Source organism: Stigmatopora nigra, chromosome 6 (assembly GCF_051989575.1).
Source record: "Stigmatopora nigra isolate UIUO_SnigA chromosome 6, RoL_Snig_1.1, whole genome shotgun sequence".
In the NCBI taxonomy this organism is placed as follows: Eukaryota; Metazoa; Chordata; class Actinopteri; order Syngnathiformes; family Syngnathidae; genus Stigmatopora; species Stigmatopora nigra.
This window is the reverse complement of record NC_135513.1, coordinates 8,592,106-8,618,284: the sequence shown is the minus strand read 5'-3', so window position 1 is coordinate 8,618,284 and position 26,179 is coordinate 8,592,106. Positions and strand designations below refer to the sequence as shown.

The 26,179-nt window shown below is 38.6% G+C and overlaps 1 protein-coding gene across 2 annotated transcripts in view; it reads left to right on the top strand.

The window, feature by feature from the left end:
- Positions 1 to 216: 216 nt before the first annotated feature.
- The window catches only part of ccdc40 (coiled-coil domain 40 molecular ruler complex subunit), a 48,361-nt gene continuing 22,398 nt past the window's right edge, over positions 217 to 26,179 (top strand). For both annotated transcript variants that reach the window (XM_077719514.1, XM_077719513.1), the window contains exons 1-2: positions 217 to 288; positions 2,379 to 2,488. The gene's annotated coding sequence lies outside the window, so the exon portion shown is untranslated. The remainder of the gene's footprint in view (positions 289 to 2,378; positions 2,489 to 26,179) is intronic.

The following is a 26,179-nucleotide window of genomic DNA, read 5'->3' as shown; positions in this document are numbered from 1 at the left end:
TGCGCTATTTTTGGAAGTCATAATGTGAATGGATTGTTGACAAGAGCAGAGATGTGAATTAAACATGGGTTTGATTTATAATAGCCCATAACACGGATTTACTCTGTGGCACGAAATGAAAGACGAGACAAGACAATAACAAGGTTTTCAACTCATCAATGGGCTCCTTATCTTATCTAATCGCATCAGGTGGGGATCTACTGACACTTGTCAGTGACAAACGAGATACAGGTGAAACCCAAAAGGAAGACTCGGCGTGACATGATGGTGCTGGCAGCAAGTTTCAAGGTGCATGCACACCCACAAACCCATCCATAAATCACGCGTTACAAGCATTATAGAATAAATACAGCATGGTTTATGGAGGGAAGGATGTTTTATGTTAACATTCTCATGCTACGTTTGTCCAAACTGTGCATCGTAGAGAGTTGAACTTTTTTTCATGGTGGCCAGAAACGGCTGTCGGATCTTAATAGACGAGTGATTGAATTTCTTTACCTTCTCTAAGTGTGTAAACTCAAGGTTTGAACATTTGCAAGGATTATCGATGAGTATGCCTGACCAAAAATATGTTAACTTGCTTCTCCCTTGTGGCAGTTATAAGCATTACACTCAGCACCATAAAAAAATCCATGCATTCTCCAGTGCACACTGCAGTGAACACCCAAACATTGCTTAATTATTAGGTAAAATTCGTCATCCTTATTTTTAAAATTGACCGTCAATTTTCATTACTTTTTCCTAAAAGGCATACTCCTGTTTTTTTTTTTATCTTATCTTATGTAACAATATATTAAACATTGGTTCTAGGTGAAATTAATAATCTTGTTCAAATTATACTTAGGCGACATACCCTTTGCAGATGGAGTTCTATCTCTGGTTTTCATCAGTTTTCCTTGGCAAGTATCACAAAAACGTATAAAAAATGATAGTTTCCAAGTGGCCACACTAAAACTAAAAATATGTTGTGCTCAGACCGTTTTTTTTTTTAATGCCTGATCATGTATGCTACCGAGTCCCAAAATAATTTCTATGTATATACAGAGATCCTGCAATGACGTGTGATTCATTTGGTCAAGTCAATATCTAATAACATTTGCCAATGAATAGAAAAAAGATTCTAAAAGCAGCCACCATGCTCATTGCAGTGGGAGTTCCTGTTTATACATGTTCTCTGTTCATAGTGTGGAAAACAAGGAAAGGTCAGCCTCTTATCAAGTGCGCGTCAGTGAAAGGGTTAAGTGCCTTTGTTTGTGCGTCAGAGGCAGGTAGTAGTGTTTACTGAACACTTGGCTGACTCACAAGTAAAGATGTGCAGATAAATGGAGTCTTGGGTTCGTTGACGTGGCTTTGGCAAGGGCACACATGCACATAAGCATTTTCTATGACGTGTTTCAGTGAGTGTCTCACTGGCAATCAGATGGGCTGTGTGTGTACATAAGATTAGGCATTTTAGCATTTCATTTTAGATGCTGGTTTCCTGGTTCAATGTACAGTGGAAATTGCTCAAATCTTTTGAGTATTTGTGGTAGAAGAGTTCATAATAATATGGATTCTTATACTGGTTTACTGGTTTAATGGGCAGGGAGCATGCGCCTTAAAACAGTGTTAAATTTTTTTGAATGAGATGTTTTTATATAGAAGTTAGATTTGGAGTCCTATTTGAAAGTTTCATTGGATTTGAGATAGAATTACGTAGAAGATCAAAAATAACAGTTCAATACATAACTTTTTCTACTCCAGGGGTATCCAAACTATTCCACAATGGCCGCAGTGTGTGTTGGTTTTTGTTCCAACTCATCCAGCGCGGTCAGTTTAATCCAGGGTTGGTGAAAAAGTTGGATACAGGGTAAAACATGTAAAATGTGAGAGACAAAGAGCCACACCACACAATGACCTGCCAAAACAGACAGGCACACACACACACACGCACACACACACACAACAATTAAAATCATATTATTCACCATAACCCTTATAAAACCGCATGGTTATTTCAAGGTAAGTGTCCATCCTCAACACTCACATCAAATATTATATATTTATTTTTAGATTTTCCAAGATTATTTTTGAACTGAAAACACAAATAAACAAAAAAAATTGCAATGATTGATTTTAAAAATCTATCATCATTTCAATTTGATCTTAAAACAAAGTCGGTGAAGTCTCATGATTTACTTTCTCAGGCCGCACAAAATGATGCGGCGGGCCAGATCTGGCCCCCGGTCCGGCTATTTGACACCTGTGCTCTAGCGGTACACGAATGGTTGACTGAATTACATGTTGCTGTTTTTTGTGATACATTGTAATCCTCTTGTTTTATGGAATCCTGCCCTTATTAAATAAATACCATTATGCCTTTTGATTCCCTTTTCCAGAGTTTCGTTTGGATCCATCTTTCATCAGCTTGCCATTCTTAACAGAAAACCCAGATGATCCCCTGATTGTGGCAGTTGCCCTAAATACTGGGTGCACCAATTTGCCGCAGGTATGTTGCATATCCCCCCCGCTTTGGCTTAATCAGCTTCCTAAAAAACACAGAGTTATTGCAGGCTACATAACATTACAAATAGTGAGCTAATTGGGAACTGGTCTGTGCCTTAGTTGAGTATAAAATGATTTTCCTGAAATTGCCCTGTCATTCACAAGCAAAGATGTGGCAAGTTACACCTTGTGAACAGGCACGTTACAAAAATAGTCCAAAAGTTTGTGGACAATATTCCTTTTTGTACAATTACAAGGACCCCATGTATTTCATCATCTATGGTAAAAAATATCATCTCCCATTCTGATAAGCCTAAGAAGTCACTGCATGAAAGTGGCAAGCCGAGAACCAACATTGAATGAATACCTGTGACTTTAAATCCCTCAGACGCTTTAAATTAAAAACCAATGTTGATGTGTTAAGAATATTACCACATGGGAACACTCAGGATAATGTCAGTAAATGCAGTTTGGTGCTTTACCTGTAAGTGCAATTTAAAATTGTACAATTGAAAACAAAAGCCATTTATCAAAAACATGCAGAAACGCCGCCGGCTTTTCTGGGCAAATGTTCATTTAAGATAAAGTGCAAAGTGGAAAACGTTTGATGAGTTGAAAGAGGGATTTAGATTTTTACAGATTGCTATTAAGCATTTATTTTTTTTAGTAGGTAAGTACGTCAAAAATGCTGCACAGGTATATTGGTAATGACAATTTTCATCTCTAAAGAAACGGGCGCATTTGGCTGAATGAAGTTGAATTTTGGATGAGGACAATAGCAATGTGGGCATTTATGTGTATGTAAACAAATTATGTCAAATCCATGCTGTGTACTTTTTGCTTTTTTATGTGTAATCATACAGTGTTAAAATGGTGCAGTGCAGGAGGTGTGGCATTATTTTTGCAGGCTTTGAACAGTCGTAGAAGAGGGTTTGGACTGGGGTGGAGAAAAATGGGGTGGGTGGATTTTGGTTGGGTACCCATTTGGATGTGTCGGAAGAGAGGAGGATTACCAGCAAATGCTGATTAGCTGACATCTTAACGACACGCTGTATTTTCCTTCCTGTCTTGAGCACATGACCTGGGGCTGATTGAGAGGAAAGCAATGATATTTTCATGTTGGTTTTTTCATTTCACAAGTGAGGGAGGACGAACTGCTGGCTGAGGATTAATATTCACTTCACATCATTTACAACATAGAGTAATGGTGTGAGCGCTGGCGGTTTTATAGAGAGGAAAAAAAAAACTCCTCAGTATAATCTTGCCTTGAACACTCGATGTTGCATACGAGTCAGTGCGTCCCAAAAGGGCTGTTTTGATAAGGCTGCTACACATTTCGTCGCCCCTGTGCTTTTCCCCGCAAGATGAATGTGATTGTGGGATAGTGGTGAGTGCCGTGCTTGTGGATGAATGGCAGTGGGTGCTCTGTGTTTTCTGGCTCATTGCCTCAAAATGACTCTCCCAGTGTCACTGTCAACAAGAGCTAAGTGAGGGAGGATTTTCATCTTTTCTTTCTTTTTCCTTTGCTTTGCTCCTGTGGGTTGCAGCTCTGTCTTTTCTCCTCTTCTCCTCGCCCTCCACCAGCCTGCCAGGCCTTCTTTTCCATGTGTCTCACTCTCCTTTCTCAGAGCAGAGAGCCCCCACCTCACATGCCATTGCTTCCCTGGAGCTTCTGGAGTGGGGGATGGGAGAGTGGGAGGGAGGGGGTGCCGACGGGAGGAGGAGGCAGGTCTGAAGAGATAGTCTGGCAGGCTAGCGGGGAGGCGGAGGATTTCTGCAGGTTGCCACGGTGAGCTAGTCGATATCACATTGAGTCATTTAGCTGCCAAATGAACAAACCGTTTCACTGCTACGCAGTGGAAATGGATTGAGAGTGTTTGAATGCACCAAGGCTACTGTTGCTGGGGGGCTTCTTTAAGCCTTACATTTGTCTTGCTTATAGTAGAATAAAGTTAAAATTTGATAGGACAAACTACTCAGCAAACATCATTTTCTATGTCTATCTAAGGGTACAATTCTATAAGCCTATTCTTATAATATTTCTAGTCAATATATACCTCACCTCATAGATATTTTTTCTTTACACATCAAGAATAATTTTTAAAAAACAGGCACTGTATCCGCCATAAGAATGATTATTTCATAGGGTTCTTACATCAATAACATAATAACACAACAAATTTGTTAACAGTTTTTAATATATGTGGACAAAACACCAGAGGCTGGGTCCTAAGCTCTCATGCCTAACCAGCAAATAAAGGCAGGAATATTCATAAAAGTGTATAAAGTTCGGGTCATTGTCCTTGAATATTATATCTTACTTGGAACATCACTCTAGCATCAAAGTATAGCTGTTTATAATTAACTTAAGTTAGTTAACTTCATTTCCTCATCTCTCATTCTATCTGTTCTATGTGTGTATATTGTGTATGTTATTTCTTCACTTAACATTTTGTGGACAAACACCCTTGTATCGCAAAGCTCTGCTTGCTGTACATGTATTTATTAAGTCTAGGTGGCAGCTTAGGGTTGTCTAAAAACATCCCAAAAAGGTCTTTCTAATCATTTAATTAAATAACCTTGTACATAGGAATATTTACTGACAGTTAATGACCAACACTGACAAGATTCTATCAACATGAGTAGTGCAGTAGCCTTGGAGCACCTAACTTGCCTACCTACCTAACAGTAATCCTCATAGTTGACAAATAAATAAAAGATAGCTTACACGGCAGTACTAGAACATGACTGCTCAATAACACTGCGCTGGATACATCTAAAATCAAGACCTGAACTCTGTGAGGGCTCAAATTTATCGTGACCTGGATGCTTTTCCTGTTATGGTTATAGTTTCCTCTTCAGGATAAATGTTTGCATTGTGACTATAACCCTCCACTACATAATGCAAAACCTTCTCTTTCAGTTTAGAGGATATTTCTTTGGTATGCCATCAAAACAAAACACTAACATACTCCAATAGACCTGCATTAGATTGTTGTCATTGGAGTCTCCAAGCTAGACGGAGTATCAACAGTATCTAAGTGGGGCGGAGCTTTTGCAAAAGGTCAATTGGCAAGGTTATGGGTAGGTGAATGGCTGGGGAGGGTGACAGCTAGGGTTAGGGTTACAACTAGAATTTCAGCTCGGCTTAACATTGGGGAAGGACAATACATTTTCCCACCTGTTATATAATAGCTGACATCCCATTTTAAACAAAGTTTTCCCACAAGCCACTTTTCATGCTGCTTCATTTTCATATTTCTTTACCATCTTCTGTTGATTTGACTTTTTTTGTTTGAGGGGAATAAAAAGTTAAAAGCTGCAATAATTCTAGACATTTAAAAAACACTGTAAAGGTTTAAGGCGATGCTTCTTTTTCGTTTATGACGGCTGACCTAAAACGAGAGGCCATCGCATGATGCATATGATTGAGTGAACTATATACATTTTTAGTTTGGTGGCCATAGGTTTTGAACAGATGTTCAGTGGTGTCGCATGGCAACTAGTCAATTTGTGATCAAGTGATGTTTTGCAAATGGAAACTCTTTAGGTGGCACTTTATTACATATTCACACCGTGGTTTGGACCAAAGCTGAAATCCCCTCCCATTTTCACATAACAGGCTTCCGTAGCCACAAGTAAATAATGGATTATGGGAAATATTTGCTTTCTATTACGTCGGCTATGTCGGGCTTTGACATGAAGTGATGATGAGAATGATTGCCTTCTACCTATTTGGCCAAATGCAAAAAAGGGAAAGTTTCATAAATACTTTCTTTTGTTCTGGATAAACCACATGGATAGGATCACGAGTACTGCATACTAGAGCTCTGTAACTGTTCAATTCCATATTTTATCCTGCGCAGACTGTTTTGTCCAATAATTGAACGATGTTCGACCATGCATGGGTTTTTTGTCAAATCCTAGGTTACATGCAAAAATTACAATGTGAAAATGAACCATATCAAATTTTGAGTTGTTAGCCCATCTGCCTCTCAGTTCTGATCAATTCACGGTAGATTACGACCTTCCTCTGTGAATTTTGCATATGGCATGTTTGCCTGCCTGTTTTTTTCTGGGTGCTCTGGTATCCTCCTGCATCCCCAAAAATGCATGCTAGTCTGGTTGAGTACTCCACATTTTCCCTAAATATGGTTGCCTCTCTCATGATGACATGTGATGGGTAACAACCAATTCAGGGTGTCCCCTACCATCTGCCCATAGTTGGTTAGAATAGGCTTCAGCACTAATTGCAAGTCTTATGAGGATAAACAAAATGGAAAATTTCATTAATTTAAACCTTGAAAGATGTGTGCATGCAGTGGAAGATGTTTTTTTTAATATATATACATATCCATGCGCTGATATGATGTCTAAAGAGTCAACTCTCAATTCCACTCCGAAGAAAACTACCTTTTATTTTGTCCCTCCACGCAACATCAACATCACCATCACCATCATACTTTATTAATGCTCCCTTTAAATCCCCTTTGTCTGTCATGTGGAGCCGTGCGCGTATATGCTAAATACACAAGCAGTTGTGTGCGTGACAGCGAGAGGGAGCCTATCTGCTAATGTCATGCAAATTACAAGCTGCGGGCCCACAGTTGAGGGAACAAGGCCATTGATTGGAGCGCCTTGCACTGTTGCTGAGCATCCTTCAATAGTGTCAGGTGGGGGAGCAAATATTCTTATTGTGAGGTTATTTTAATTTTTCAAGAGGTTGTTATATGGCATGAGCAAACAAGCCTTTGGGGAGTGAGGAGAAGCCAGGTTAGTTTTGTTAATTAGTTCCCGGACATGTTAAATAAAGAAAGAGCAAAGGTAAACATTGTATAAACACTCCACAGCTGTCTTAAGTCAGCTTTACTTTTTAATAACTCCACAAGAGTCACATGATCTTTAGTTTGAATGGTTGTGGTAAGGCAATGGGACGCATACAGAAAGTAAAATGCTGTTGTTGGAGACCCTTGTGACACATTGATCACACATTTGGAAATGCTTTTTCTGTTGAGCAAGCATCTACAATGCTTGCTATTACAAAGGAAATGAGTTTTTATGAGCTCTCTGAGAGATACTGTAGACACGAGACACAACTCTGGATGAGGCACTAAATCAGTTTTATTGTTACTTCGATTTTATTTGCCGGATAAAAATGGACAAGGTTATTCGTTCAATCATTACTGTAACTAAAGGTTGGGATAAATGGGCAACCTCCTGTCTTTGAAAACAAATCTCGATGTTTTTTTTGAAACCCTGCAATACCAAAGATTGACTTTAAAACAGAGCAATGCCCCATTCACTTTTTTAACTAAACACCATCAAAATAAACCGGTACAAACTGGCGTTCTGCTTCATGACAATTGTACAAAAATAATTTTATTTGTTCCGCAATAGTTGAATCAAAATTCCACGTTAAAAATGTCCAATTTTACAATTTTACCTGCAGCAGACCACCTCTGTCCTGCTTAATCGTGATTATTATATCATTTTAGGGACTTTAACAATGTTTAAAATGGATTGGAGTCCTTCTGAATCAGAAAATGAGCCGTTAAGTTTTATTTGCTAGTTTGAAAATTAAAAACGCAATTAAAACTTAGACACTGGGTTGCATTGAAAAGAAGTAACAAATGCGATACACCCCCCACATCTGCACTTCAGCGACATGGAATTGGCAAACATGGCAGCTGTCTTGTTGGCTTTCATAGAGAGAATTGGATTTTGGCTGGCATCACTAAAGGTTTGTACAAACCTTTTTTTAGTTGTTGTTGGTTGAATAAACATCCATTCATCCATTTTCCGTATCAATTATCAGGATATTGTTTAAAAGAAGTTGTAGCCAATCACTGCTGTCTTCACTGTGGACTAGTCATGTATAGAGACAGACTTCAATATTAGCTCCCCACCAATGGAAATGAACATATCTCACATTAAAAATCCAACAAAGTACCCTTAAACCACTGCTTAAACACTTTGATCAAAAGTTGCTTCTTGGAAATCTGATGATCAATATTTCACAAACCAAGATAGAGTTTTGCAACAATCATTTCAGAAAGATTGCTTTTTTTATTTACCATTATAGCCACAATTCACAAACAACCCTCATGATAAATCTTTTGTGCATGATCTATAAAAATCAGATTGACCACCAAGAAGATGATGTCCTGCTGTAAACTTCAATCAAATTATACTACGACTACTAAGTATACTAATAAAGGAAGACAAGTTGCTAACCATTTAACACAATTTTTAGGAGTAAATTAGTCACAAAGCAGTGCAATACCCCACACACCCTTCTTTCAACAGCTAAGCCTCTTCTTTTCTCCTCGTGTTAATCACCTTCATTCCCAGCTACAACCTCATGGCTCCCTACTTACCCACTGTATTCAACTTGACCTTTTCCTCCTCTTGGATGTTTCCACTCAGAACCCAGGAGCCTTTTTCATATGTGGGAACATTTTCACTGACAAGACATCTCGCACCCTTGGCAACACCTTAGTTGAGAGGATGTGCTCGAGTAGAGGTTGTGGTCAAAGAGAGAGACAAAGATAATAAAAGGAGGGGAATGGGAAAAATGCAACGAATGAATAATTTGCATCTCGTAATCATGGCTCATGAATCGTAGTGCATCACTTTACTTTTCAATAGTGATATTCAGAAATGTACACATTGCCATACTACCCATAAATTGCATTTATTGATATTTTCATTTGTTTAAAGCAGGTTTATTTCATTTTTGGTCTTGCCCATTCGCTTAACAGACGCAAATGGATATGAAGAAGTGGATAGGGTTTGAGTAAGAGAGGGAGACAGTACTGTATAGCATTAGATCTTTTTAAACACACATTAGAGTGAGAGATGGTGAGAAAAATTTGATTAGATTCAGAGGGAGGTTTTAGAATTACACTTGAATTTCATTGTGTGTAAGAGAGCTGTAGATAGATAAAAGTGCTTGGGGTGAAGGAGAGAGATTTGAAGCATTAAGTCTAAATTAGCAAGAGTGGGCCTGAAATAAATTAGATTTCTTTCAGAAGCTGAGTGAGGGGAGAAGAACGAGTATTATCCTTTAGCTCTGTGCAAAGTCAGATGAGAAATAAAGTCAGAGTGCACATGGAATATGAATTAAAGCTCTGCAGTTGTAACTTGACATGGGAGTGCCCCAAATTATATTTGTTTTGTGAGGGAAGCTGACGCTTGGTCAATTTAGGTGCCAAGGCACTATCAGTCGTTTAATTAATGTGACAAAGGCTTAAAAAATACATATAAAATTGAAAACGGGCTAGGGAAAAGCCCCTTTAATTGGACATCATCATGCAGATATTACTGGTATGTTGTTTGTGTTTGATTTTCCATATAATTGTGCACTTTAAGCACTCTGTAAGTTGTTTTACATTGTCTTTAATCATGTTGGTATATTAAGAATAATTTGTAGTTTTTATTAACAACATCATAGTGGGTAACAAAAGGCCTTAAATTGATTTGATATTTGAGTAAATGGCGGCCCGCATCCATGTTTTTAGAACGTGAGAGGAAATTCCAGTACCCCGAGAAAACCCACACAGGCCTGGGAGAACATGCAAACTCTACAATGGTGGACTGACCTAGATTCGAACCCAGAACGGTGAGTCCGACGTGCTAACCACTCAACTACCGAACCAAATATGCAGCTACTTAGTAAATGCAAAAAAAGCCTGCCCTAGGGCATGATGATAGTTTTCCATGAATGACTTAAATTGGGTCAGAAGTTCTTTAATTTGAATTAAGTGTACAATGTCCACAGTCAAACATCTTAAGATTTTGAATTGTAAACGAATACATTTAACAGTTGTCTAGTTGTTGCTGGAAAAGTGGAATGGCTCACAACTCAGAAGTCAAAGTACCACAGATAGAAAAGGTCTTTTCATACACTAAGCATTATGGAGCTAAAGAAAAGTGCCTCATGCTCTCATTTATCCTCAGAGAAAACAACAGGCATATACTCAACTTTCTTACTTGAATAGTCTCAATTCTGAAATCAGTTAAAGCTTTTAAAACATGATTAAAATTCAATGGCTCCCTTTTGACGCACATGCCGTCCTGCGCCCCCACCACACAAAACGGTGTGGTAATCATGTTTAACCAACACAGTGTTTGGCTATGGCATGATCCCCACAGACCCTGAACAGGTGGTCATTAACGGCTCATTACCTCCACCAAGGAGGTTATGGTTTCATCGCCTTATTTTTGGTCAATTAGCAGGATTATGCGAAATCTGGAGAAAAAAAAACAATAGTGCGTACCTACAAGAGATGGTTATCAATGGAAAAACCATGAAATGTATTTAAGTATGAAGGTTTTGATTGTGAGTGTATTTATTAATGCCGTGAGAGGCCTTCATGGAAGTCTTAACAGTACTGACTGCCATTATAGCTTAATTGCCACTATTGTTTAACAGTAACATATTTTGCAGACTATAACTCACTTCTTTTTAATAGTGTGCCTATATTTGTATATATATATATATAATCTGATTTAAAATGATTTCCTCTCTGCTTGATTTAAATGAAAAATAACAGGTTATTGGAGCTTTAGGCCATGTCCTCTTTGTCAGATTCGAGAAGCATTTACAAATATCGATGTTGTTGTGTCTTGACATTTTCAAGACGATTGTATTTTTGTATTTCTTCTCTCTCTCTCTGACCACTGACAGCCTGTTTTCGTCTTCATTTTCTATTCATGGGCTTGTGTGACTTACAGTCCAAAAACACAGTATTTTTTCAGGATATTTTGGTTTTAACTACCGAAAGCTTTCCTTGCAAGGACAGAGCATAGAGCCGAAAGTGAGTTTTTTGAGAGAGCCAAAAACGCCAACACGTATGCATACAAACTGACACACACATTGAGAGAAGGTGGCTTGGGACCAGAAGGTCTTGGCCATGTCAGAACCACGTGTCCAGGCTGTCCTTGGGTGCAATGAGTCTTGGATACTCTGCTGATTTATGAGGCTCATCATTGTGTGTCATGTGTGTGCGTGTGTGTATGCATGCTTGCCATTAAAGCCATGAGTGAAACAATCTTACTGTAATGCAAAAGGAATGAATCTACTTGAAAGCAAAAATCAAACATCACTTGGAATTTAGTATGGAAAATTTTGCCAGATCATTTAGTTTTCCTAAAGAAGGCGTTTTATTAAACATATGAATAGTCCACTTTCTACCACTTTCATTCACTTTAAAACAGGAAACATAGAATTGGTTGCAACTTGATTTTTGAATTTTGAGACAGGTTCAATGTCTGCATTGTGCATCTTTATTTGGAACAGAACATCGATAGGATAAGCTCTCCTCTGACTTCATAAAAAAATAAAATAAATACAAGTTATTTAAAACTAACATTTGGAGAACATTTTCAGGTACACTGAATTTCCTCCCTGATGACTAGCCCAACTTGCGGGTTAAGTTTGCATGAGATTTGATTTGTGTGCCAGATAACTCTCTGATATTCCGCTGATGATCACATGCTCTCAGCATTTAAATGTTGCCCTGCTTTGCATGCCGGATATTTAAAATTGGTCACTAGGGCAATACGTGTATGTGTAAAGGTGAAAATGCACATGTCATGTTTGTTTGGACTTCTGTAGAAGGAATCTGCATCTGTATTCAGCTCCCCACTCTCTTGCTTTTGCACACACACACACACAAAGAGGAAGAAAAAGGGGGAAAGGAGTGAAGCATGAATTATGGATTCTGAAGGATTTTCTTTAGCTGTGCGAGAAGTGACGCCAGAAATTATATGGAAGAAACAAAAATGAAGAGTGAATTTGGAATGGTGGATGACTGGGTATCACATTTGCTTCACAGTGCTAAGATCAGTACTTCAGCCTTCCTGGATAGAATTTGCATGTTCTGTTTTCTCTGGGTTCTCCTGTTTACTTCCACATCCAAAAGAAATATATATAATAGGTTAATTGAACACTCTTAATGTTACACACTCTAAAGTTAAATGATTGTTTGTCTATTGTGCCCTTTGGATTGGCTGCAGAAAATAGATGCATGGCGATTTAAACAAACAAAAAAGTCAATACAGTGGTACCTCGACATACGAGCCATTTGAGATACGGGTAAAATTTCGGGCAAATATTCATCTTGAGATACGAGACAAATTTTGATATATGATCATACATCAGACAGAAGAGGCTGCTCATATGAACGAATTGGCACTGTCTGTCTGTTCGCAACTCCCTTGTGTAATGTCTCTACAAGCACTGGGTAAGCGCTGCATTTTTTTCACTGTTTTTTTTTCCCCGTTTGGAGTATATACAACTTCTCGTTGGCAAGTGGTCTTGGGTTATCCTATTGTGACGACATCACATCATTTTTGGAATATTTTGAAGGAAACACAAAAGCAAACAACCCTCTATAGGTTTCATCTAAATCGTCATACAAGCTCAGTCCCGGAACAAACTAAGCTCGTATCTCGAGGTACCACTCTACATGTAATTTACTATATTTCATGTATTTTTGTGTATACACACAAAAATGGCGGATCAATGCCACTGGAAGTACTTAAACTTTCTTATGCTCTCACTGCTCTATGTCTGTTTTTTTTGTCGGTTTTGAACACAGTGAAGTGATGAATGCTTCACCATGTGAGACACACACACATGCACACGGCACCACACAAAAACACACAGGCCTTGCCAATTATAGATAAGATTTAGCATCCTCCACCGACTGCCAGTGTAAACCATACAGTATTTACTCTTTTTATCTCAGCTTGGTTTTCCTTTGTACAGTATATCATATTTTTTTCTTCTTCACAGTGTTTCACTTGGTGGCCGTGAGAGTAACACATTGTAATCACAGCTGTAGAAAGCATCCTGCAAATGTATGCGTGTGTTAGGGACATTAACCTTCCCCTAATTCTCTTTAGACCAACACATCATCGCCAGTTCAGCTGTTTTTCGTCCACAGTGAGTGGTGACCTTTGCGTTACATCTCACATGATTGTCTTAATCTCTTTCATAACGGTTTCAACAGTGGCTCATTGTGGTGCACCACAGATCATGTAGTGATCGAACTGGTTTGTAGAGTGAGATTTTTAAGGTTTGCTTTGTATACTCATACCTAGAAGCTGAACTTTTACCAAAGCCTATAAAAGTATAAAATCTTCACAGCTTACACGGCCACAAAGAAGGCAAAGTTCATTAGCTGTTGTGCTGACTTCCCCTTGTCTAAATGGTAACTGCAGCCTGGCATCTTTGGATTCTTTTTTTTGTTTTACAGCTGCCAATTTGTTTGGTCATGTGTAAATAATAGAATTACATTGAATTGAACCCAATCCAATTCAATTGAATCCAATCAAATCAACTCCAGTTCAATGGTAGTCATTAAACTGTTCTGTTTCAGTAATGTTGACAGTGATTGACGTCCAAATGTCTAATTACATAGAAGAATGCCATAAAATCGACTAGAAACTGCTTAAATGCACATCAACCATTAGAAAAAAATTCAACACTGCAGCCCTGAAGTGTTTGCAAAGCCACAAAACCTCAAACAACTTGAGTTAATTCTTAAATGTAAAATCTCTTAACAATAACGGGATAAAAAGCTTTTCCAAAATCTTTTGATTTCTTTATCATAACAAACAGAAAGCAAATTAAGAAAGACTCGACCTTCGACTGGAGAAGAGGTCTCTGTGAAACATGAAAACAATTTTTACACTTTGTGGTTCTAAATTGAAAATGAATCTGTCCTTAAAACCTGAAATGGTTTCGTCGGTTCTTTCATTGTTGTTGCGAAATTCCCCTTCTCGAGTGTCTCTTGTGTGTTTTCACTCTCTTATTTCAACCTTGCCCTGCAGTCCTTCAGCTTGTATGTTTCCAACTGGTGCTTCATGTACTCACTCATCTCATCTGGAAAAAAGCAAGAATTCACATGTGCAATCCCTGTAAAGAGTGCAATATGGAATGCATGTGTGAGACAAATGAGATACTCTACATTCAGTATAATGAGAGAGGGAAGGGGCCTTTTAAAATGTAAATGCATCCTATTCCTTTCATATTGTTCACAGCAACACAGATAAGGGTCATAATGAGGAGGACACAGGGGCTCACGTAAACATGCTCTCCCGGTGCTGAAACGCACACACACGCAAACATCTACACACAAACACACACACAAACAACCTATTACTATGCCATGTTTGGATTTATGAGCATATTATTGCCATTATCCAAAGTGTCAAGCTACTGCTTTACTGAGAGACCAGAGAGTCATGCCTGGTTAGACTTGCATGTTCCTAATAAAAATATAACACTTACAATAATGCAGATAATATACAGTATAAAGTTGCTTATAGAGTATAGTAAAAATGGGGTTATTTTTGTTATATGGGAATAGATAGCATGAGTTTGTGTGCTGACTTTGACTAAACAAATTAGACCCGCAACGCCCAAACCAAACGACTGTTGTATGATACAAAGATGGCTATTTATTCTATTACATGGTGCATTTTTGGAATTTTAGGATCAGAATTTCAAGAATAATCAGTAAGAGAACGTATTTTCTTGTTAAGTCTAACTCTAACCAATTAGAATTTATTCACTGAATGTTCTTTGCTGAACCCTCAATTTAGTTTGTGTGGGTATTTGACTTTTTTTTTTTATAGAACACTTGAAAATGCAGGTTCAGATTTTTGTTGTTCAAGTTTTTAAAGTGCCTAGCTCTCACAGCCACAAAAGTAGCAAATGATTTTTGGCATAAACAACGTGACAAGGTTGTGCCAAAACTGGTGCTCTTGGAATTGGAGATTTGTGACTTGCAAAAGTGGGTTGGAGAGATTATAACCACAAAGTTGAACAAAAAAGGATTGACAAAATGGACATTTAAAATTTTAAAAAATGTGATATTTTTGGGTGTTTACTTACTACATTTTCGAAAATGAAAATGCCAAGTTCATGTAGTTTTGACAGTTGGATCTCTACACGCAGCGTTTTTGCCACAGTTCACTAAAATGGGGGTTAGTCTTCCAATGTGGACTAAGGATTGTATTTGAAAATATGTTGTTACTTTTGTCCCTTTTCTCTCACTGTCAGTGGGGTTTGAACATAACATTTATTTATAATTTGGATTGTATATTTAATGGGCGTTCTTGCTGAAGAGTGGGCCACACATAAGCCCACATTTCTGAGATCAAGGGTTTGATCCCTGGGCTGTCCTCACTGTGTGGAGTTTGCATGTTCTCCCTGGGTTTGCGTGGGCTTTCTCCGGGTACTCCTGTGTCCTCAATCATCCTCCAAAAATGCAGGGTAGGCTGGTTGCCTATAGATATTATTGTGAGTGTGAATGGTTGTCCGTCTTTTTGTGCCCTGCGATTGGCTGTCCATGGTGGGCCTGGTGCCCATAGTTAAGTGGGATATGCTCCAACACCCCCCGCGGCCCTTGTGAGGATAAGCACTTCATAAAATGAATGAATGAATGAATGTATTTTTAATTCCTGATCCACACTTAAATGGCTTGCTGGGCTGCAGAAAGCGACCACCATGCGTGAAACAGGGAGAGTGCCGCCCGGGGCAGTCCCTGCAGTGGGCGAGGAGGGGGTGAGCAGTGGTGGGCAGGGGGGCTTTCTGGGACAGTGTGCTCCTCGTGCGTGGGGATGCATCACTGGTATCATTTAATTCATAGCATAAACGTGACAAGGTTAATGAGTGGCAAAGAGAGCCTAGGGACCATGTGGGGGTGCGGGTCGGGCAAGGGGCTACACCCTACGTAATATGTGTGGATGGATTGGTAGTTGTGTTATGGATTGGGGCTTTAATTGTTTATCTAGCTCTTTGAAATCGTTCCAGCCTTATAGAGGGGGCCCAAAGTAGTGCTCCTGAGATTTGGTTCCTATCTCCTTAAATTATTGGTTATGTAGTGATACACTGTAGAATGTGTGAAAGCATATGCGAGGACTGAAGTAGGTCCAGGAAAATAAGACAGAGTTAGGACAGGAGTATCAGGTTTAGGGTGTGACAGATGGCAAAGCCTGGGCGCAGTTTGAGTTTTTTTCCCCCTGTCATTAGTTTTAATCACCGAAAACAACTCGGAAGACACCAACACACACCTCCACCCACACATGCAGAAATGAATACATACATAGACACACCCACACCTATATATGCATTAAAAAAAAACATCCACTCATAAAAGCCTCAAATGCAGCTGGCATTCAGCACCAGGCGTGGGTGAGGGACAGGTTAGGATGGAGGACAAAAGCACTGTAAACTGCGGAGAAGAGAACTGTGGTTGAGGACTAAATTGGCTGGGTGGAGTGATGGAAGAAGCAGACGAGAGGTGATAGTGATGGATGAGCAAATAGTGGATTTGAGAAGGAGGGACGGGGGGGGGGGGGGGGGGGGGCAAGGGGGTATGTGTGGCTTCTCCATTAACACGTCGCGCAGCCTTGCACTTATTGTCTGCCAAGCGTACAGCTTACACTCGCCTTTGCCCCAGACAATTGAATTTGCCATCTCCTCAAAAAGATGCGCATATCTTTTTTGATTAATGGCAGAATACATGGAAACAAAGGAAATACATTGAAGGAAAATGATCAGAATTATATTACGCTTTAGAATTCTCTCCATTTTTGTAATACATCCTAATTGGGTGGCTACCATCTTTGTTGCGGGAGTCACAAAAACAGCTGGTTTGCTTCATGGACAGGCAGGCAGGTTGCAGTCATACCAAGGCCTTCTGCATCAAGACAAAGGCCTGCAGCTCCTCCCTCCCCCCCCAACTCCCACTCTCCCCCACGCCTCCCACTTTTTCTCCCTGGAGACACTATCAGGACATGGAAAGGTCAGGGGTCTGGTAGCGCCACAGTAACCACAGACGTGCACACACGTGATGCACACAAAAATACACTTATCTACCTGCTGATAAAAAGCACCTGCCCACAAACCATTTTTCTGTTCTTAAATATTGCTTTTACAAAAAAGAACTTTTGCAATTATTTGTTTGTGTTCCAAACAAAGGGACATTTATTTTCTTTTGTAAAAATTATAATTTGTGTTCTGACTGGGTAGGCTTTAATATTTTATGTGTTACTTTGAACACTTTGCTTAAAATGAGAGAGAATATCTACTGTTTACAGTTGTATTTGTTTAAATAAAACAACAAAACAGTTTATTCATATTTTCCTAAATGTGAAATGTAAAATAAACAATTTCAAAACATATCCAACATTAACAAAATATGTACTTTGAATTACTAAAAATTATTATTTTTTCAAAGATCTGGCAAGCCTTTTAAATTGTTTATTGTTTAACTCTCTTGCTCATAAAGTTGGAATTATTTTAATCTTATATGTTTATCTAAGTTCAGCAGTGACTAGTATTACTTTTCAAAAAATACATTTAATGTTTCAAGAATGCATCATATTGACATAATCCATCCATGGGCAGAGTTGAAAATATTTTAATGGACGAAGGTGTAATGGATTATATGACCACTAATATCCACCTGAAAATACAAGATCAAAAAACACTCAAACAAGCCACATCTGTGTCTGTGACAGAAACTTTTCATTTTCTTAGAAAGTTTCATTGATTGCTTACATTTTTGGGGGGTTTTGGGTTACCGTTATTCATCCTTATATTTTATAAAGTTTGCCTTGCATACTTTCACAATCAAATGGGATTCTACACATGAGTTTATATTAAAAATCTCATCCTGAAAGCATTTCTCATTGTAAAAATTGTTTAGTTGTCGACTTTCTACTATTGATGTAAAGTCAATGCTAATTATACAGTTTAATTTTCTTCTCTAAGTGTACATTGCTCCAAAAATAAGAGCCAGTCTTCTTGCCCAAGACAGTAATACCTCAAACAACACATCTCATTAATCTTACCTAGTAATGAGGCGATTAGGCCAGACTTCCAATAAGTAGCAGGAACTCACTGAGGGGTTCGCGGCCCTCCAAGCAGAGTAAGCAAGACGGAATGGCTAATCTGGCGGCTGCTCCCGGAGCCTAATTGCCTGAAAGCTATTAGGACAAATGCATAGCTACGTGAAGGACAAATTACTTTAATTAGAAGATGTTAATGTGTTTACTGAAATGTTAGAACGTCAGCGGTGGAAAACGGAAGTGTAAAAGAAGGGTATTGGACACTTTGAATGTAGATTGGGAAGCGTATCGGTAGCTTTTGAAAAGGGTAAAGGGGGGGCTGAGCAGCAGTGAAGTGTGCCATGCTATTTATAAGCCCAGTTGATTGCAGATTTATCCTCTTGGGGGTAGGGTGTGTTTGTGTGTGCGCACGCGTGCGTGTGTGTGTGTGTGTGTGTGTGTGTGTGTGTGTGTGTGTGTGTGTGTGTGTGTGTGTGTGTGGATGGGTGGGGTGGGGGGGCAGAGATGAGCAGGTTATGAAAAAGTCCCACCGCGGGAGGAACAGCTGTCTGTCAGAAGGAATCCGACAGTTAATTTCCTTTGGGGAACAGACAGAATTGAAACCTGGGATCATCTGACTTACTCTATCAAATCTGCAGTTTTTTGGGGAGGAAGCTTGTTTTGGTCCTGGACTTGCCGTGTAACAAATATCACAGAAAATACTTGGTGCTTGATATTTACTGGGTAGTTTTCTCTAATCAGTAGATATGCAGTATCTTTTGGATGCCTTGATGTGTGAAGTTGCTTGAGTATCTCAAGATTCATATTAGTGTATTTTCCAGACCATAACTCACATTTTTTCTTTGTCTGACTTGGCATGCGAATAATACTCAATTGTTACTTTTAATAGATTTGTTTTTATTTTTTTCTTCTGCTACCACCGATAGCCGGTTATGTTGTTTTTAAGGCTATAATTATCTTAAAAACTGTTACATTTAATGATTGTTCTTAGTTTCTGATAAAATAAAAAAAAATAGCCCTGTCAAAAATGTGACTTATACTCCAGTGCAACCATGTCGGTCCTCACTGTGTGGAATTTGAATATTCTCATCGGGCTTGCGTAGGTTTTCTCAGGGTACTCCAGTTTCCGCCCACATTGCAAAAACATGCAGGGTAGGCTGGTTGAACACTTAAATTGTCAATAGGTATAAGTGTAAGCGTGAATGGTTGACCGTTTCCTTGTGCCATGTGATTGGCTGGCCACCAAATCAGGGTGTCCTCCGCCTGGTGCCCATAGTTGGCCGGAATGAGGTCCAGCACCCCTGCGACCCCTGTTATTAACTGGCCACTGATGCAGTGTACAACACACTCACTCTAGCTCTTATGGTGACAAAATATAGATTTCATTTGGTTTCACTATTTGTCTTAATAGAGAGAATACTGAGATCAAATTGGGGAAAATATTACTCTACAGTACCAGTTCTCTGTCACAGAGTTATAATGAATTCTGTTGGTGGTAAGTCACATGGTTAGTGTGCATGCATTCTTTGTCAGATTTGAAAATGCATTTTAAGTGGCTGAAATATGGTTGTACCTCAAGAAAAGTCCACTTGCTAAAGTGTCACTTACCATATTATAGTCTATAATGATGGGAGCAGTCTCTAGCCATTTAGGAAACACTGTAGCACAATCCATCTTCTGTAGCATCTTATTTTCATTAGTTTAACTCATCTGCAGGCACTGATGGAATTTATGACTTGGTGAAAAGGGATTATTATTTATCGCTGGCACTGACGGTGAGTGAGTCAGCTATAATAATTACTATTAGGAAAAATTGTCCTAGCGCGTAAGCTCGGTCGAAACGAGTAACATTGTTCTTTATATTATATTGCTTCAACAGTTTTTTTTTTAATCTATAGTTGGGCAAGGATTGACAGAAAGGTGCATCTGTCTGGATTGAGTTGTTTTTTTGACATGGGAATGAGAAATACTGCTGCTGGCTGCCGTGTGAATTAAATGAATTCCCGACTGCTGGTATTTAAGGCACAGACAATCAGGGTTAGGCGAGTGGGAGTAAGTAAAGCTGATGCAGACACGGTAAATAGCAGTTATGTAAACACAGACCAACATATGCTCCCTTTTCCAGACATTGCAAAATTTCCCTCATTGTCAGCTCAAGTTCTACTACTGTTTAGGGATGTCCCTGTACTGACCTTTTGCCTTTGAATCCAATTTTTCTCAAGATATGTTTTGCCCACACCAATCAAATGCCCATATTATTAGACAGGAACCATATAACATTATTTTGTTCAGTTTAGAGTGTCCAACTTGTCTACCCCACATGTTTTTAGGATGTGTGAGGAAACCGGACCGCCATTACGTAACCAGTAAATATTAAATCACACTGTTTGTATGGAAGTCAAAAAATACTCTCTTTACAAAGCTACAGTCTCTGTTTTTCTAAAGAGAAATAAACATAGACAGAAATATTTGCCCATTGGTTTGATATACAGCAGCCAAAAAGCACAATAATCTGATTCAAATCGTGAAATCCGATATTGTCCGATGCTTGAAAAATTGTTATTCATATGGTAAACCAAAAAATATAGAGTATTTGAGTGGGACATGACTAATTCTTTTGTTCCTCTCATTTATCCAATCCAAAAGTAATAAAAAAGCAACATGGCTGCTGAGCTCATTCATCACATACTGTAATACAAAACTACAGGAGATGCCTGTGTATATAAATTTAAATATGCATAAGCATGCAGTTAAAAACCAGATGTTGCGATTTCCACACCAGCTTTTCTCAGTGCTGTGGCCTATTAGTGGGTGTGGAACATCAATTTCAAAACCTACCATTTTCAGAACCAATTCACTTGCACATGGCGATCAAATAATAAACCACACTGATAGCACCCTTCAATTAGTGTACACTCCCATCTAGACCTATCTTATGCCTGTAATAGTTCAAAATATTGGAAAATTACAGTTATGCCTCTTTATCTAGATGCAAACGTTCCAATTCAGCCTCTAATTCATTTTCCTTTGCTTTATTTTTCATTATATTTCTCTTTTTACAATTTGTTATTTGCTTTGTTTTGAAACAGCTTTCTGAACATTTCAGATTTCTACACACCTTTCTCATATTGCAGGAACGTGATTAAAATTGCGAATTAAGTTAGATTACAATGCGCTCCATTTGAAAACTTTCTTAAGACGAATTATATATATATATTTTTTTGTGACTAGGAGCCACCAGGACTAGTCTGTGTCCAATAGTGGACCCTAGGGAGAGGTCCACTATTAGGAACTGTATAATGTAGTTATAATTTCAAATGTCAGAAAAACCCACTAACTTCCAATTTATTACATTTATTGGCTGAATTGTGCAGCTGCAGCTATGGCCATCATATCTTGAATCATATCATGCATAACTACAGTGATGATCTAAATAGTACCTTTTAGTGGAAACAAAGGGCCATGGTGAAAGCCCACTGTCGCTTTCAGAAGGACACAAAAGTGTACTCATGCTCTCATATTCACACGCACATCGGGCCCAGTGTCAGGCCTGCACCAGGAATCATGTGTGCTTTTTGGCACGTTTGCCAATGATGGATAGTGTAATGATAGCTTGGCTGGCAAAGTTCCCTGGACCGGCGATTCATTGCCAACAAAGAAAGCGTTACAAATAACTGACATTAGGGGTATTACGACTTGATTCACCATCCTTACAGACAAACAGCAAGGGTAAAAAGCTTTGCCCAACAAATAGCTTGCATGCTAATTAGATTTCCTTTGTTTATCGCTCGTGCTTTCTGTCTCAATGCCTTGGAGGCATCCCGTTACAAATTCCGGAACAAAAATTAAGATGGAAAATATGCACACAAAGACTCCATGAAATGACAATAATCTTGTGTTGCTGTATGACTTTAGGCCCAAATACTGTAGATGCTCATAAAAGTGTTTGTGTTCTGTGAGAAATGTGAGATTTGCTCTTTTCTGCTATCTAAAGATGTCTCTTTATATCTTAAAACAACAAATGAAACAAAGAAGCCTTATACATACTATACAAATACCGCTTCAAAATTCTTGGTTCGAGGTTTCAATCCCTGATAGAGTCCTGTGTGAAGTTGGCATGTTCTGCATAGTTTTTTTCTTGTACTATTGTTACTTTAACATTTGTTTTTAGTTTCTTATGAAATAATAAATGCCCTACCAAAAATGTGACTCCAGTACAACCAGATTGGAACTCATTGTATGGAGTTTAAATGTTCTCACCGGGCTTGCGTGGGTTTCTTCCCGGTACTCCGGTTTCCTCCCACATCCCCAAAAACATGCAAAGTAGACAGGTTGAACACTCAAATTTTTCCTTAGTTATGTTTGTGAGCATAAATAGTTGTTTGTTTCTTTGTGCCTGGCAAAATTGTCACGGTGTTCCCTGCCAAATGCCCGTAGTCGGCTGAGATAGACTCCAGCACCCCTGTGAACCTTGTTAGGATTAAAAAAAAATACAAATGAATAAATAAACACATGGTCACAACTGACTGTTCCCAAATAACCAAGTGTGTAGGTGAAGGTTTCTTACTCTTTAACCTGGGTGCAAAAAGACCTGCTGCCATTTAAAAAGCAATTTCCTGAAACAGGACACATAGACTAAATTGAACTGTATTTTTCTCCTCCTGTCTGCCTATTACTGTGCAGTGAGCTTAGTGAAAGCCCTGTCCAGGCTCTCCGCGGGCACTTTGGCAAGCTTGAGCATCTATTTTCTAAGATAAAGAGGAGGGAGGAGGGGCTATTTTTGTCAGCCCGTGTGAGAGGAGGTGGAGGAGGGGAGCCAGAGGAGGCGTGGATAAAAAGGAATTGATGCCATGATGCATGAGGAGGTGATTGGCAGAGGACATGTGAACAGCTAATCAATCTGTAGAGTAAAAGAGACGGACAGAGAGATGGGGGGATGAAGACAGTAGCGATGCAGACAGATGAGGATGAGGAGGGAGGGCCCTTCCTCCCTCTGCACATCTGCTGGAGGCTGGCGAGATGACAACATGAGCAGCTCTTTACACACTGCTGCCACCCCCGCACCTCCCCTCACCCTGACTGGTCAATCTGTCTGCCTGTCGACATGGGATGGGGATCTATGTGGTTTCAACCTGAACACAAACGACGCCATTCTCTGTGTGGTTGGTTGAATGACAACATTCTCTGCCTGGTCGATCATAGCGATATGTTCTCGTCCTTAAAACCAAGCTGCAAATTCGGAGTTTCTGTGGTGCTTGCTCGTATCCATCAAATGTGCCTGAATAAACTGAATATGCAGTTAAAATGTATGTTCAGTAAATCTCTAAATGTCTTAGCTCAATTCATAATTCTATGGTATTTGTGAGTCAAGTGAGGTTGATCGACCCTATAAATGCTTTCATAAAAGAATTATGATTTTTCTTTGCCCTTTAAAAGTTGTTTTTACATTCACATAAGACAGTGGTTTCAAATGGGCCAATTTGACGTCCAATTGTTTTATTAGCTTGGATGTTTTTTGCAATAGACAATAAAAAGTATATAAATATTTTCAAAGAAATGTAATGTAAAATAAGTAAGGAACAAATTTACAATGATAATAAAACTACTAGTAAAAAAACTTTTAAATAAAATGTAATTAGTTTGTTTTCTTCTTAAATATAACTTCAAATTATAATGAAATAGAAGACCAAAGACGTAAATTCAAATATTAAATGTGGCCCCAGTGTATCCCACTCTGGAAGTTTTGTTTATTTATTTTGTCAATAAGTTTTTCCAATATCAGGTTACCGCTTTTATTAACTACCACAACACATACTCAGTTAGCTGAACTGACATTGAAAAAGTTAAGTTAATGATAACTTTTGAATAGAGGGACATTGACCACTCTCCCTGAAATTACTAAAGACCCCAATTCACAACAACAAATCATTAACTTGTCGCATTCTTCCTCCTTACTCTTTTTTTTTTTTTACTTTTTGACTAGTTTCACTAAAGGTTAAAAAGCTCATTGTATTCTTGGAAGTAGTACTGTTTAAGGTTCTTTTCTTACAAAATCAAGAGCACTCTGAATAAAAGCAACAGTAGTACTCAAAAATGCTTTCTTTTGTATGGCTTGCAGACGAGGCTCCACAATTCCGGCTAAAAATGGGCGAGTTTTAGCTGTCGTGTGTGTGGTGTAGCGCACCACCCCCATTAGCCTCAGAAAATTGATCTGTGATCTGTATGGATTACTCCAAATGCATGGTTGGGCACGTGTGTTAGTAGTACGTGAATGAATACTGTATATACATAAGTGAGACAAAATGATATCCAATCAGCCCCCTTGTGTTGATTTTTTTGTGAAAAGTCCCAATTAAAATTGAAGGTTGCCCTTCTTTCTTTATTGATACTGCCATTATTCTTTTGTTCCCTTATTTCTTTTGTCTCTTTCAATTTTCCAAGCATCTGTATACAGGTGCGGTGTGGTGTGGTGTGTTGTGTAATCTCAGTTATACAATTTAATGATCTTAGATCCCCCTCACCTAGCATATTATAACACTCGATGTTAGATAGATTTAAAAAAATATATATATATTTTCTTTTTTTTTAATTCTTATTTTAACAATTCTGCAGTTGCATTGAATCAAACGGAATCATTTTGCTTGATATAATGCTGATAACGGTTTTATTTTAATCTAAAAAATGGGAAACATATTTTCTTTAATGTGTGTCTTTAGAAAAGTATGTAAAACACTCGTGTAATACTCCGGTTAAAACAGCAAAGCTATCTTCACTCTCTTCCATACAGTGTGTCAGGTTTTACCTACCTTTCCATCTTTCTCCATATTGTATCACCGCAGTGGATTTATGACAGGTGTGGCAGCTTGTCTGCACTCAGCAATGTAGCCGGTCAGGTTGACAATGCACGTAACGAGGCATTTGACTCTCAGTCATGTTCCCTCTAGAAATTCCAACTTGTAAACAGTTGTGGAAAATGATTTTGTCAAGCTTTCTTTGTTCTTTTCCTCGTAAAAAAATATTTTTGTATAACTTAGATGAGCATTTGCCTTTTGTTACTTCTCTGATATAATACGCAGTCTATCAAACAAATAGGGGGCAAAAGGGCAGCTCTCACTGAATGTGCTATTTTTCTTGTGCTTTGCTGCTGCAATGGTACATGTCAGCCATAAAAAAATCATCTAATTTACATGTGAGTGCTGTTGATATAATGTCTTGGAACGCTGCTTTATGTACTCAATGGGAAGGCTGTGATTTACTGGTTGTGTGTGTTACAGGGTGGTGCGTTAAATTGTGCTTTTCGCATGAGAGAATCCAGACACAAAATTGGCATATGACTGTTTGGGCAGTGAAAAGCATGATGAAATCAACTCAACCTTTCCAGTTGTAGATCTTTTATGTCAACCAGGTTTTCTGTATAGCTAAAGATTTAACTTAGATCTAAGTAAATAGTGATTCGCATAGCAAACATGAATATTTTGAGATATTGTTTCAAAACAAAAGCAAACAAAAAAAGCACGTATGCTGTAACAACAAGAAGAGCATTTTAGCAATCAATTGACCTGAAATGAAGCATTCTCATTTGAAGATCCAATATAATAGTTATTTCTAAAAAGGAATACAATATGGACGGTAACTTGAGCACTGATTGTAGTCGCAAGCCCAAGAAAAGGAAGTACATCGAAGAATACTTTTTTAATCTACAATTGCATCGAACAGTCGAGGTTGTTTTGTCTAATTGTGTTGAACATGTTAGATTTTTTTGCTTGTTATATATTGTGGACTGACTCTTATCTAATCATTTGTTGAACTTTTAGGGTTAGTTTTC